Here is a 13,976-nt window from a genome sequence, read left to right on the forward strand (position 1 = left end):
GTTGAGATAAGAACGGTTTAATAGAACAGAAACGAAAAAACTAATAATGATAATTATAACAATAATAAAATGACAATAAAAATAAAAGGATAGAAATATACAAGTGATGCACAATGCAATTGCTCACCACCTGCCGACCAATGCCCAGTTAGTCCCCAAACAGTGATCCCCCCAGCCCCAGTTTATATACTGGGCATGACGTCACATGATATGGAATACCCCTTTGGCCAGTTTGGGTCAGCTGCCCTGGCTGTGTCCCCTCCCAACTTCTTGTGCCCCTCCAGCCTTCTTGCTGGCTGGGAATGAGAAGCTGAAAAATCCTTGACTTTAGACTAAACACTACTGAGCAACAACTGAAAACATCAGTGTGTTATCAACATTCTTCTCATACTGAATCCAAAACATAACACTACCAGCTACTAGGAAGAAAAATCTCAGCCGAAACCAGGACACTGAATGTTGTTGTTTCCCAGGCAGAATTATTGTCTGAGATGCTGTAAAGCTGCACTAAATGTGGTGCCTACCTGAGCTTGGCTGCTTGCACGTGGTTTTAAAAATCAGCACCATAGCTTCTGTCTTCTTGTGTTACAGCAATACGAGCAACCTGATGTTAACAGCTCTGAAAAAAATGGAATTTCGAGTGTTCCCCTATTGCTTATGACCTTGCTTCCAGCCTTCAAGTCATTGAAGTAAATGTGCACTAACTATAAAAAGTGTTGGAATAAAATGTGCAGGAATTATAGAATGAATCAGAATATCAAGGAGTAGATGATCTTTAACATACAGAGTGTTATCACAAAACAAACCAAAGAATAACCTATTCCTTCTTTAATATACTTTAATAAGAATTCTCTCAGGTTTTACTGGTTAGAAGAGGTACATCTTCAGAGGTGTGTAACTTCTCCTTTGCCTGTGTCCTTTGCACCAACTGTAAAATAGAGTCCTTACTTTATGGTGTATTTAAGGGATTACTTGGTTTTGCTGACAATTGGGGTCACTTTTGGAAGGCCCTGGTCTCTAAGTCCCATGATCTCTTTTGATAGTCTGATTTGTAAATTCATAGAATATACTACTTTAAAGTCATCTATCTGTCCTTAAGTATCCCACAGCCTCAGCTTCTTTCTAAGGTACAACACCTTTTGCCTATGCAATTGTAATTCTTACGCCTTTAATGAAAATAAAGAGACTTCACTTACTGTCATCCACCTTAAGCAGAACTTCCTATCTGCCCTCAACTCTGCTGAGATTGTGTTTGATTTGGAAACTAACAAATCTGCCACCTCTCTCCACATCCAAACTAATGTCAGAATCATGCTCCAAAAGAAAATACTTCTGTGTGGATGTGTGTTCCTGTGGCCATGTCCTTTACTTGGTGAAGAAAGATAAAGTTTTACTTGTTTTTCGGACAATGTATTACTCCTACCAATAGAAAGACTTATGTCTTTCTCCTTGGCACAAGATCTTGAAGGTGCAAAGGCCCCCAAAGGAAGCATCTGGATTTGTACTAGACACAGAGCAATGTATATTTTTCTACCAGGTCAGTTGCTTGACAAAGCATGGCAAAAAGTATCCTTCTGCTATCACTTTGCTGTGGCTGTGGAGAGAGTAGGAATTTTGTTGGCTGGTGTCTAACTTACAATTTTGATGTGTCTTATGCACCTGAAAAAATGTTGCTAATTTTAATATGTTGAATGATACTTTGACAATGATATTTCTATGTTACCTGACAAGGAAACAAGGCTCCTAAAGGCTTTTGTTCCTTACTGCCAATTCCCTCTGTCGAGTTTGAGAATGCACAGAGAGATAACATGGTGCAGTATTCATATTAACCTCTCCTTAAAGCTAGTTGTTTCCTGACAAAAACATTGCCTTACAAGAGACCTACTGTTCAGAAAAACTAATCCATACTATGCATTCAAATAAAGCAGGAGGTTTGAATATGAGGCATTTTAAAATTATAATCATGCCCTAGCTGCTCAGTTTGTGTTTTGATGTATTTCTTGGAGCTCAGACCCAGGGAAGGGAATTTGCAATGTCTTGTCTAAACGGTTCCTAGGATCCTCATCAGCATTACCATTCTGCACGTTAGAAGCTGGCTGAAATTTGGAATTCCAAACAGTTTTGACAAAAATATTTTAGGAAATTTTTGAGGATAATTTTTTCACACTTCCCTGCTTCTTTAAGCAGATCATTAGTTTTTTCTGTATATCAAGATACACTACTGATATCTCGGGGAGGGGGTTTTTTTTAGGCAAAACTCTCAACTGTGATTAACATTCAAATGTGATTAACATTCAAAACTGTTTTAGTCTCACAAACCCAAGATATTCAGCTTTATATATTCAGCAGGAATCTACACAGCTCTACTAGGACACAGTAGGTCATTTTTGGACAAAACCACAAAACAATATCATGTGTTTTATCTAGTGAATATTTTATGCTAAAGGCATAAACAGTCTTAGAAGCAGGGACCAGAAATTAATACCTTCTTTCCAGTAAGTGCCCTCACTGAGGGGCCACCAGATCTTGTTCTTTCAAGCACTTCTTGATCCCATAAATCCTGAACTATTTCCAACACAGTGTCAGAATTTCAACAGGAACATGTAGGTCAGGGTATTGCCCCAGCTGCTGGAAATATAGATCTGTCACTGAGAGGAAATTGAACATGGGTAAGTGCTATAAAAAGGGATGGGAAGAAGCATTGTCACATTCTTTTTCTTCTCATATGATTTAAAAGAAATAATTCATATGTGCACCTCTGAGTGGTTTTGTCTTTCTGTCTGTCTTGAAGACAGTAGTCAGGCCTGCAATGCTGAAGCAAATTTCCTAAACACAAAGGGTGCTGAAAATAATGCCTAGTGCCAAACTCAGGGTTCGAACTTACAGCTGTGAGATCTTTCACCACTAGGATCAGTTGCAACTCCCGTCTTTCCAGGGCAAGTGTCTTTTTGTTTTATCTAGCTCAAAGCCTTTTGAGACTGATCTAAATCTCTTCACTGATTGCAGTGAACCTTTGATCTTTGTTCTGTAGGTCATCCTGCTAAACGTGACACTTAAGGATCTTGGTTAAGCATACAATTATTGCTCTCTCCAAATCACAATGAATTATACGATGTTGCCTCTGGACCACAGTATCTATTCATTTTAAGACTGTGACTTCCATAAAAAGTTCTGTCTGTGTTATAACCACACCAGTATTTGTTCACAACTAGAAGAATATGTTGATTGACTGACTGGTTGCTATTATCAAGCCCAAGTTCTATGGCAGATGTTATTGTCTGCCAGAGTTTTACATAAGGACTTCCTATAACCATTGATTGCTGCCTCAGGATCCTCATAATCTGACATTATGTTCCTATGTATTTTCCTGTTTCTGTGTTCCAAGTCTCTAGCTGAAAAGCTCACTGTCCTGAAAGCTGGATTGCAGTACCCCACCCGTAACTCTTAAGAAAAGTTCTTAGAATTGAATCCATAAAAAGCAATGAGTTTCACTTTCATGGTTTCAAAACAGCAGCTTTAGCTGTACCAATTTTAGAAAGAAGTGGGAAAGAAATGAGTGGCCAGAGCATACTTTTTCCCCTCTTATGTCTGCTTCCTCTCTGTTCTGTCGTAAAGTATTTGCCATGTAATGATTCTCACTTGGGAAGAAAATTGTTTTATAATTTTGAATACAGGGTTTTAGTCTATGGAAAGTATATGTACATCATACTTTGGTGTCTATCAGATCCTTTCTCTTCATTTTCTTTGTGTTGGAAATCTTCTAACCTAATTTTAAAGAAAAGATTGGCAGCCTACAAAGTATGAGGGCTTTATGCCAACATTTCTTGCACTCCTTCAGACTTCAGTTATATTAGTTACTCTTCTAGTTTAGTACTTGTTGCTTTGCCTTGTGCAAATTCTCTACCTGAAACCCACATTTTATCTTTGCTTGTATATGTTTGTTTGTATCCTGTTCTATTCTCTTTCACTATCTCATTTTTTTTCAATTGTTTAAAAAAAATCTGCCTGCAAGCTACTTTCACCCATTCTTCCATGCCAAGAGATTAAACACAACACCTACTAATACAGACTCGATGTCTTCACTTCTGACAGTCTTGATTGCTTCATTTTCTGCCATATTGCAGGAAAGAAAAATTGGTCTACAACTGTACTTGTGCTAAGGACTTTAATCTTTACTAGCTAGCCCCGGAGTGGTGCTCATCTCTGAGAACAGTTTTGCAGCATTTTTCTCATTAAACCACTGTTGTACTGTACTGTCAGTACTACTCCTCAACAGTCCCTGACAAGTCTTTCTGCAGGGAAAATGGGACAAGATTTTCTAGTTTTCTGGAAAACGTTATACCTCTGGATGTCTGTATCCCTTTTTAGACCTGGCTTCCAAATGAAGGTCAGGAAGAAAGATTAGCTCCTGCTTTGATCTTGCTGCAAATGACAATTACCTGAGAAGACATCCCAGACACTTGGTATCTGAAAAAATCTGTAGTAGTCTGGGAAGTGGCTGAGCAGGGACCCACAGGAAAGCCCACAGCGCTCAGAACTGTAGATAGAAGAGTGCTGCCTGAAAGAGGGTAGTTATTCTTGGATTTCACTTTTTTTGTATAGTTTAGTCTTGTAGCAGTGTAACAGCCTTGCAAATAATAGTTTTATGTGTATAGTGTCCCTTCTGCACACAGAAAGCAAACTATACCATTCAGTGGTTAATCACTATAACCAATGCAGAGTTGGAGGTGCAGAACTTCAGGAGGAGAATACATCAGTCCTTGGTAGTAGTCTAGTACCACCCTGCAAAACCTTTGTCAGGTTTTTAATAATCACTCCTGTACAAATTATAAGGAGTAACATTTTCATGACAGATTTTATCTTATCTTTCTCCATGTTAATAGCAGTGAGTACATTAATATTAATGCAGAACTGGACTGTTTCTACAGCAAGTGATATTAGAGATACTAATCGTGGCTATTCGTCTAGAGGTTATGGTAGATTATCAGAAAAATGCTGATGAAGCTTCTTCTGATATTACTCAAACTTTTGTTCAGTAGATTTTATTACTCCCATTCACAGAAGCTACCAAATAAATTATGTTCATGGTTTTAAGAGTGTAATGATGCTGGATGTTAATTGATGCTTATTGTAGGAACTTGTAAAATATCTTCTTGATAAAGTGACCAAAGAGAAGGAGTGAATACTGTTTTGTGAAGTGTTGATCAAACAAACCATTGATTCTTCTTACAGCAATTTTTATGAACTACAAATTAACAGTGTGAAAAGTTCAGCAAATACATCTTTGGGAATAATAAAGAGGTGCTATTCTACATTGCTGTTAATGATCTGATGAGAAAAATATATCTTCTTAACAGTCATATGTGGGCATACTAGTTCAAAAGAACAGAAGCTGGGGGAAGGGAAATGCATCATAGGCACCAGTCAACATTTTGAATAGGACATTTTATCTTGTCTTCTAAAGTAAAAAGCTGAAGTCAATTTTGTCAACATCTCATTATTTGGAAAAATCCTGAGGTGTTCAAAAGAGCAGCTCTAATGCCATTTTCTCTGCAGGTCCCACGATCTGTGATGAGAACCTGGATTAGTATCTCTTCCATAGAGCATATATTATTTTTCTTTTCTGGTTTTGGATTTTTTTTTTCCCCAAAGGAGTATCTCCCCTATTTATGGTGATTAGATATTTCATGAAAATAATGATTTCCATAGAACAGCCCCCCCCTTTTTTTTTAAGTTATGAAGGTGTCAGATGAAAAAGCAATGTATCAGAGATACAAATTCCAGTGGGTTAATTGCCTGAGTGCCTGGATGATTTGAAAACAGGACATTTCTCACTAGCATCCCAAAGAGAATCTATCTCGTCAAATACACAATCAAAAATTTTTCAATTTCTTTTTTTGGATAGAGATTAATAATTACCCAACTTCCATACTGTTTTGCTGGCCAAGAAAATGAGCAATGGAAAATACAAGAGCATCCTGTGGTAAAGAGGTAGCCTTGCTATATGTTTATATGTATTTATACATCACATATAGATTTTTTTCTTATTTTTTTCCTTTAGATACCAGGAACAGGAAAAAGAATTAAAAGCAAAGACATGGTGTCTTGAAGACAGACTCTCCCCTGTTGTCTCACCTTAACCACGGCACAGCTGACACAGTTTGAAAGCCATTTAGGCATCCTGACTCTGACTCAGATGGTAGCAGAGATGTGAATTTCCTTTTTCTTCAAGCTCATACTAGGATCAAACTCTATCTTCTATGATGTACTCATTCTTTCTTCCAGGAAGGAAGACTCTCTGATTGACATTCAAAAGAAAGCACACTAAGATGAATGTAACTGGAATTCTTCTTTTTATAACATTTTGGATTCAGTATTAAAACTGATAAAGGAAGAAAACCCTCTTCTTTCTACATCTTTCAAGGAAAACTCAGAGATAGGATTTGGAAAACCTTTGCCTAGTCACTATAACTCAGAAAGTTGTTATTCATGAAGAATAAGCAAAGCATGATCCCAAAACATGTTCTGCTGTTGGCTGTCTCCTGTCTGCCTAGAGTTAAAACAACTGTAAGCTGAAAATAAAGATGTGCCTTCTTGGTGTCAAAAAGGTATATTTACAGTTGTGTGGCTAGTCCTTGCTTTCTGACATGAATTCAATGCTCCAGTTACTGCAAGCCTTGATGTGTTTATGGTAAAGTGATGATAGGAATATGAGACTCCTGCTGCCTCCTGCTGCAGTCTCAGGGAAATACCATGCATGCTAAAAATTGGAAGGCTCCTTTTTGTCCTACTTTGAATTACTATATAATTAAAAGGTAGAATTTTTATGAAGAATTCAGTGTTAAATCAAATCTCCTTCCAGTGAAGGTCACGTTTAAGTTCTATGACTTTCACTGAAGCAGATTTAAGCCACTAAGTTGTTTGGAAAATTCCCTTAAAGATCTGTTAAACACATTATTATATTGACCCACGTTATACTCTAAAAAGGTAGTAGTAGCTGTTCCACTATAAATTTTTCTGTAAAAGTTGAGACAATTCACATATTTTGAGGCTCTACCCACATATTGTAATCTTAGTGCAATTTAACATACATTTACAACTGAAAAGCTTTCTACAGCTATTTCTCACTGCTGTTTCCTGTCAAGGAACAACTAATTTTTTCTTCTGATTTGTTGACTGTCAAAATAAGTAGATGGACAGACCAATTGCAGTTAGAATGTTAAACTGTCATGTTTATAAATATTGCAGAAAACCTCTGTATCATTTCCTATGGAGAATCGCATCACAAAAAGTTGGCAAGTGACAAGAAAACTGCTGTGGAGCAGTGCTAACAACTTCTGCACCTCATGTGGCCTTGAGTTCAGCTAACTTGTGTTCAGAGCTGGGCATTTTTCAGACTATGTGGGTGGCTTTGGCCTGTGATCTTAACATGATGGGCAAATACCAAATACCTGTGTTTCTGTAAGTTGTTCTTACTTCTGAAAATCAGGTTTGTTTCTGGAGTCCCTTTAATGTATCCTTTCCCAGATGTTCCTGTTATTTGTGTACGCTGAGGATTTTCCCTTGCCATCTGGTCTATCTTGCCTACCAGCTGAGACTGATATATGCCTCTCTTAAGAGCAAGTGTAAGCGCTTGTGCTAAGACACTTGCTTTCCAGCATGAGTGGAGAACTTGCACTCTCAGCTTCTAGTTAAGTGAGGTGTGATCTTTCTCTACGTGAGATATCATTACTATCTCTTGGACCAGAGCTTAAAAATACAGGAGATAAAGGAAGGGTGCATCACATGAAGAAACTTCACCCTTGTCCTTGCCTTTCCCCTTCCTTCTCCTTCTTCCCATCTGATTTCTATTTTTACACAGTCTGTTCTAATGGCACACAAACACATGCAGATGCAGACACAGACACGCACACACCTCTTGTCTCAGGATGTTAACGAAGATAGAGTTGGAAGAACACAGTGCAGGACATTGTAGATGGAATATGTGGACTATGTCTGAAGCCTGGAAATTATGGGATTAAGCACAAAGTTTACAGTTCCACAGTGTTGGCTTCTAATACTTGCAGAAGTGGTTTGAATTGTTGTAGGAAGGAATGCAAATAAATACACTGTCTACATTCTGTAAAGTGTCAGATAATTATACACTTCATATCAGACACTGTTTTTAAGATCTGCAGTCTAGCAATGTAATACTGTAATTATGAACATAGGGTTTTTAATACAGGAAAAAAATAAGATGTTCATGGTGTGAATTGTATTCCCGATGACAGTTTTAACTCCTGAGCAAAGATTATAATATATTTACCTTCTGGTTGAATAAATGAAAAATTCAAAGTAGCTTATGACATTATGCTTTTCTACAGCAGGTATTTTTAAAAATCTTACTAGCCAGATACTTTGTAAACATGATTCAAAATTATTAAATTGGTTAAAAAAATGATGCTGATTTCAGGCCAACGTTTACCATATTTGAAAGATTATAAATACATACAGCAAACAGAAACCAGAAGAAAATATTATGTTCTGTGTAAGAATTCATTTGTATCCTTCCATTCTCCTTCATCTACAGGCTCCTTGAAACAAGTGCAGTGCTATGTCATGAAAAGTTGACTGTTTAAAGCCTAAAGGATAAAAGAAAACCCTAGCTGAAAATGGAATACAGAAAGCAACAAGGCATGGCAAAAAAAAAAAAAAAAGAAAAAAAGAGCACAGCTTTCTTCAACATCTCCTGCCAGCATTTTTGCGCTTTTCAACTTCATCTATTGGTATCTCTGAATATCTGTTGAAATAACTGTACTTACTGACTGTAAGGAAGTAGCTCCCTCTCCTTAGTAAAGGATCTGACAAATTATGGGTGGTAGTACTCATAGAGCCACACAGAAACTTTTATTAAGACATCTCAGTTCTATGGTCAGACATTTTTCAAGCATTGGACTGGTTTGAAACTGTGAGTGTTCTCAACACGTGGAAATCCTACCTTTAAAGGATCACATAATAGCTGGAGCTTTATAGAAGATGTGCATAATAGAAATGGGACATTTGATGAGCTTTTTCTAATGTGGATTGAGTAACTTGAATTACTGTTATAATTATGAATATCTTAATCATGTATAATTATCTGCACAAAAAGCCCATATAGTACAGTAACTCTGTCAAAGGGGCTCCAGCTTGTCTTTAATGTGACAATAATGTTTAGTACTTTACTTTTATGAAGCACTTTCTAAACACTAACTAATTAATCCTTACAACACCCTTGTGAAGTGGATGAATGAGTCTTGAGCTTAATTGTAGTTGTGGGTTTCATGACACCTACAGAGATCAGCACAAGTCACGGTTTCCCTGGACCACAGTGGGAGGATGGGAAGCTTCACAGGGCTGACCCTATAGGACAGCTTTGGTAGATCTGGTGAATTTAAAATGCCTGCTTTCAAGTATGGGCCTTGATCAAACAACCAGTGTAGCCTGAATAGCTGGTCTTGCTTAAATAACCATTCCAGGCTCAAACTTGGGGAAGTTTAGCATTAAGCAAGAGGTGAAAAATGAGACTTATACAAGAGAAATGAGGGAAATGCAGGGGAAAAAGAAATTCTTATAAAAACTTTGGCTAGTGGAAAATGTCATTACAGTCATCTTGAAAAAATGATTGAAATACAGATTATTGCCACAGATTTACCATTTTTTTACATCAGGATGCAAGTAGGAAAAGCCAATACAAGTTTGGTTCCTTGGTTTGGACCAGTGGTATAGAAGGTAGAGGGTGTTTTCATGGCACGTGACAGAATGAGAGGAGTAACAAAGACACCTCCTGAGATCCTAAGCAGGCTGCTAGGGATCAGGTACAATAATTCCAGGTACAACCTCACATGGCTATTCATCCAGGTAAGGGTTGATCTCCCAGTCAGCTTCTATCCTCCAAGTGGTAGGTAAAGCATAGGAGTCTGTTTAGGGAGTCATTTAGGAATAGTTCATGAATTGCCATTTAGTCTAAGAAATAATTTTTGCTTTCTCACCTAACTGGCATAATAATGTGTGTTGGGGAGGGAAGGAGGATGGCTTTGATTTTTGATATATTTTTTTCCTGCAAATCAGGCTTGAGTTAGGCAGATAGGGAGGACAGGTTACAAACATCTCACACCAGTGAGGCAAGCAGCTCAGCCATATGAAAAAGAAAAACATATCTTAATACTGTCCAAAAACCCTAAACAATATAATTTCCTCTCATCTCACTCTTATGAGCAGTATTATAGAGAAGAAAGGAACAGAAAGTTCCTGCAGAGTAGTGGGAACCAACTAAAGAAACAATTGAAGACTGACAGAAACCCTAAGTCAGGTGAAAAGAATTAGGGAAAGATGACATCTGGTTGAATTATTGTTGGTAGTTCCTCAGGGAGTTACGCTAGTGAAGCTGTAGTCTAATAAACCATACACTCTACATCTTCCTGCATATTTGGGACAGTGCATCTCCAGCCAAACTGCTGTGAGGAGTAATACCATGAAAAGCCCTAAGGATGTTTTTAGTAAATAAAATCCTCTTGACCTGTAGGCTCTGATTTGAATCACCTCTATAGAAGACCCAGCTCAGAAGCCAATGGAGATCATTTACTCTCCTTACAGGAGAGTCTTGGAAAAACCTTGGACCAGAGGAGAAACAAGTCCATCCCATCCATAGGTAGAGTGGCACACAGGTGCTAGATTAAGAATAGACATTGCATACACACAGAAAGATAAAGTTGGATCCAGAATTTCTTCAGTTTCCCATGAAAAATCCATTTAATGTGTGAACTTCACATCTTCACTTGTTGTCATGGTTTAACCCCAGCCAGCAACTAAGCACCACACAGCTGCTCGCTCGCTCCTCCCCCACCGCCCCCAGTAGGATGGGGAGGAGAATCAAAAACAAATAAAAATTGTGGGTTGAGATAAGAACAGTTTAATAATTGAAATAAAAAATAAAATGTAATGATGATGATGATGATGATGATGATGATGATGATAATAATGAAAAGGAAGATAACAAAAAAAGAGTGAAATATAACCCAAGAAAGACAAATGATGCACAATACAATTTCTCACCACTTGATGACCAATGCCCAGCCAGTCCCCAGGGAGCAGTCTGCCCCTCCCAGCCAAGTCCCCCCAGTTTATATACTAGGCATGACATCACAAGGTATGGAATACTCCTTTGGCCAGTTTGGGTCAGCTGCCCTGGCTGTGTCCCCTCCCAGTTTCTTGTGCCCCTCCAACCTTCTTGCTGGCTGGGAATGATAAGCTGAAAAATCCTTGACTTAGACTAAACACTACTGAGCAACAACCGAAAACATCAGTACGTTATCAACATTCTTCTGCATACTAAATCCAAGATATAGCACTGTACCAGCTACTAGGAAGAAAATTAACTCCATCCCAGCTGAAACCAGGACACTTGTTCTTTTCTTTTGCAGGGATTGTGTGTGTGTGTGTGTGTCCCCTATTTTCCCAGTGGAAAACACAGAAAAGAAAATTGCAAAAATAGATGCAACACAACTCCTTATTCTTATCAGTGCTGCATTATTTTGAAGAAAATACATATATTTTAGAAATTGCTCTGAGCATAGTGCAAATAGAGAAAATTGACTATGCTGGACTGAAATGGTTGAATGTGATGTAAAGTATACATATACACCTCAACCATTGGAGATGCCCAAATTTTTTCACAAAAAATGAGTCTGTTCTTATGTATGAAGTTTGTTCACTTTAGTGTCATTTGGTATCAGCCAAAAGAGAAAAGGATGTGAATGCCAAATTATTTAGAAGAAAAAAATTAATAAGACAAACACTTGGATCTTCTCCTTAATGTTGAACACCAAGCATTTTTTTCAAAATGGAACTCGGTTAAGAACATCTAATTTCAGCTTTGATTTAGAAGAACAAATCTTGGCCTAGTTGATTTTCTGTTTTGGGAGGCAAAATAGACTGATTGACCCAACCTAGATTTGAAGACTAAAGATCATAAAGAATAGTTTTCCACTGGTAAAAATGAAACATTCAGTATTTAAAAATATAAGTATTTTCACATTTTAATAATAATTTTAATGTTTGTAATATTCTAATACACTATCAATATATTAAGCACATATATGACATCCTTCTACAAATAGACACAAAAATAAATACTTGAAATAATGATTCAATACTCAACTAGGCTATGTCTTTGTATGTTTTTAACAGGTCACCCCTTGAAACTATTCGTTCTGCAACTACTTTATAGCTCCACTTGGGAATATAACCGAAATCATTCTATCATAACGGAAGGAAGAATGTGAATATTCTTAAGTGCAAAAGATAAGTGTATACCGGATCGCATTGCACAATGAGATAGCTGAAGGTTAATAATCCAAAACATTATTTTCAAAGGTATTTGCATTGCACACTTATAAAACTGCTGCTGTCTGTATTCTCTGTTTGGTATTCAAAATGAGCAGCTTCAGTTTAAAAAAATACTGCAGACAATGGAACATAAATCCAGGTAAATTAATATTCCTTCCGGGAGATGATAGATAATGACTTGTGGTATGAATTTTGTGAAATTTAGGTAATTTGAATTAGCTACAGACAATTTGTTTCTGCGAACAGAGGGACCTCAAACTGTTTTCTTTCTAATTATTTTGTCTGCTTGTCTCATTTTTGTTTCCTAGTCAGTTTGTGATAAAATGCTACCATGGAAGAGAGAAAAAAAGGACATTGTTTTCTATTACCTTCTCTGTCTACAAAGCTTTGGTGAAACAGAAGAAAAGAAACTCATTTGTAGCAAATGGTATGAACCTATAGCTATGACTTCAACTCATAAATATTTTATAATAAACCTTGTTCTTGGATATTCATACTTTTTATTTTGAAAAAAAATCATATGGGTTGAAAGTTTCCATTTTTTGTCTCTGCCACTAGTGAAGAAAATAACAGGTAAGCATTTCTGCTAACATAAAAGCAAATGAGGAGAGTATATAATGCTTTTGACATGTGTTGGAAGTGGGAATGAAAATGCTCTGCTTTTCTGAGCTTAGGTGTGTACAAAAATTCACCACAACTCTTCCAACCCCATGACTCCATGATGAGAAACAAATTACTTTGGTTTTGGGGAGTCAGAGCTTGCTCACCCTGGGGAGAATGTGCACTCTCTCACATTCAGCTTTTAACCTGGATGGTTTAAACTGCTCCCGTCACCTCCAGGGACTGGGGCAATCTGAGCTGAGAGGGCAGGGAAGGGGTGCTGTCCCTCCCGGGCCCTGTGATGGCACAGGAGCACATGCAACACACCAGCTGTCAGAGAGTTTTCTTTTATTTCTCTTTTGGATTTCAGCCCCTGACTAAATCAAAATGGCTTGAATAACTTATAAGCACACTGGTAAGCACACTTAACAATACATAAAAAAGGGTGAGATCCTGTGTAGAACTCAGCTGCAATGCAAGAGACATGTACACCCACAAGTTCATTATAACATTTAACTGAAGCTAAAAAAGCTCAACTAATGCTATAAATTTAATTGAAGGTAAAAACCAAGAAGCATCAAAACCCAGAACACTTATATCACTGTTGACATAAATCTGTCCCATGCATAACTATGCACAACACTCAGTAAAACCTGTAGGTCTTCCATGTATGTCTTAGAAGAGAAAAGATATTAATAAGGAAAGCAATTGATTCTGAAAATCTCTAGTATTCTAGATCACCCCATAATACACGAGAAGGGATGGAACCTCTCTTTCATTTTAACAAAAAATATCTGAAGACAGCAACTTTCATAAAAAGCAGAAATATTTCTGAAGTGCAAATTTCTGTAACCAAGGAAAAAGCACATATAATTTGTGCTCTACTGAGAAGGTGAAAAGCGAAGAAAAAGGGGGGGAGGGGGAATGCTCTAACTACTCTGTCATATTTTGGTAATGTTTTCTCCCATTTCAGAGTGTGTTCTTGAAGGTTTTACTTGGGAAGGACTGTA

This window comes from Aquila chrysaetos, chromosome 1 (genome assembly GCF_900496995.4).
Source record: "Aquila chrysaetos chrysaetos chromosome 1, bAquChr1.4, whole genome shotgun sequence".
Lineage (NCBI taxonomy): Eukaryota > Metazoa > Chordata > Aves > Accipitriformes > Accipitridae > Aquila > Aquila chrysaetos.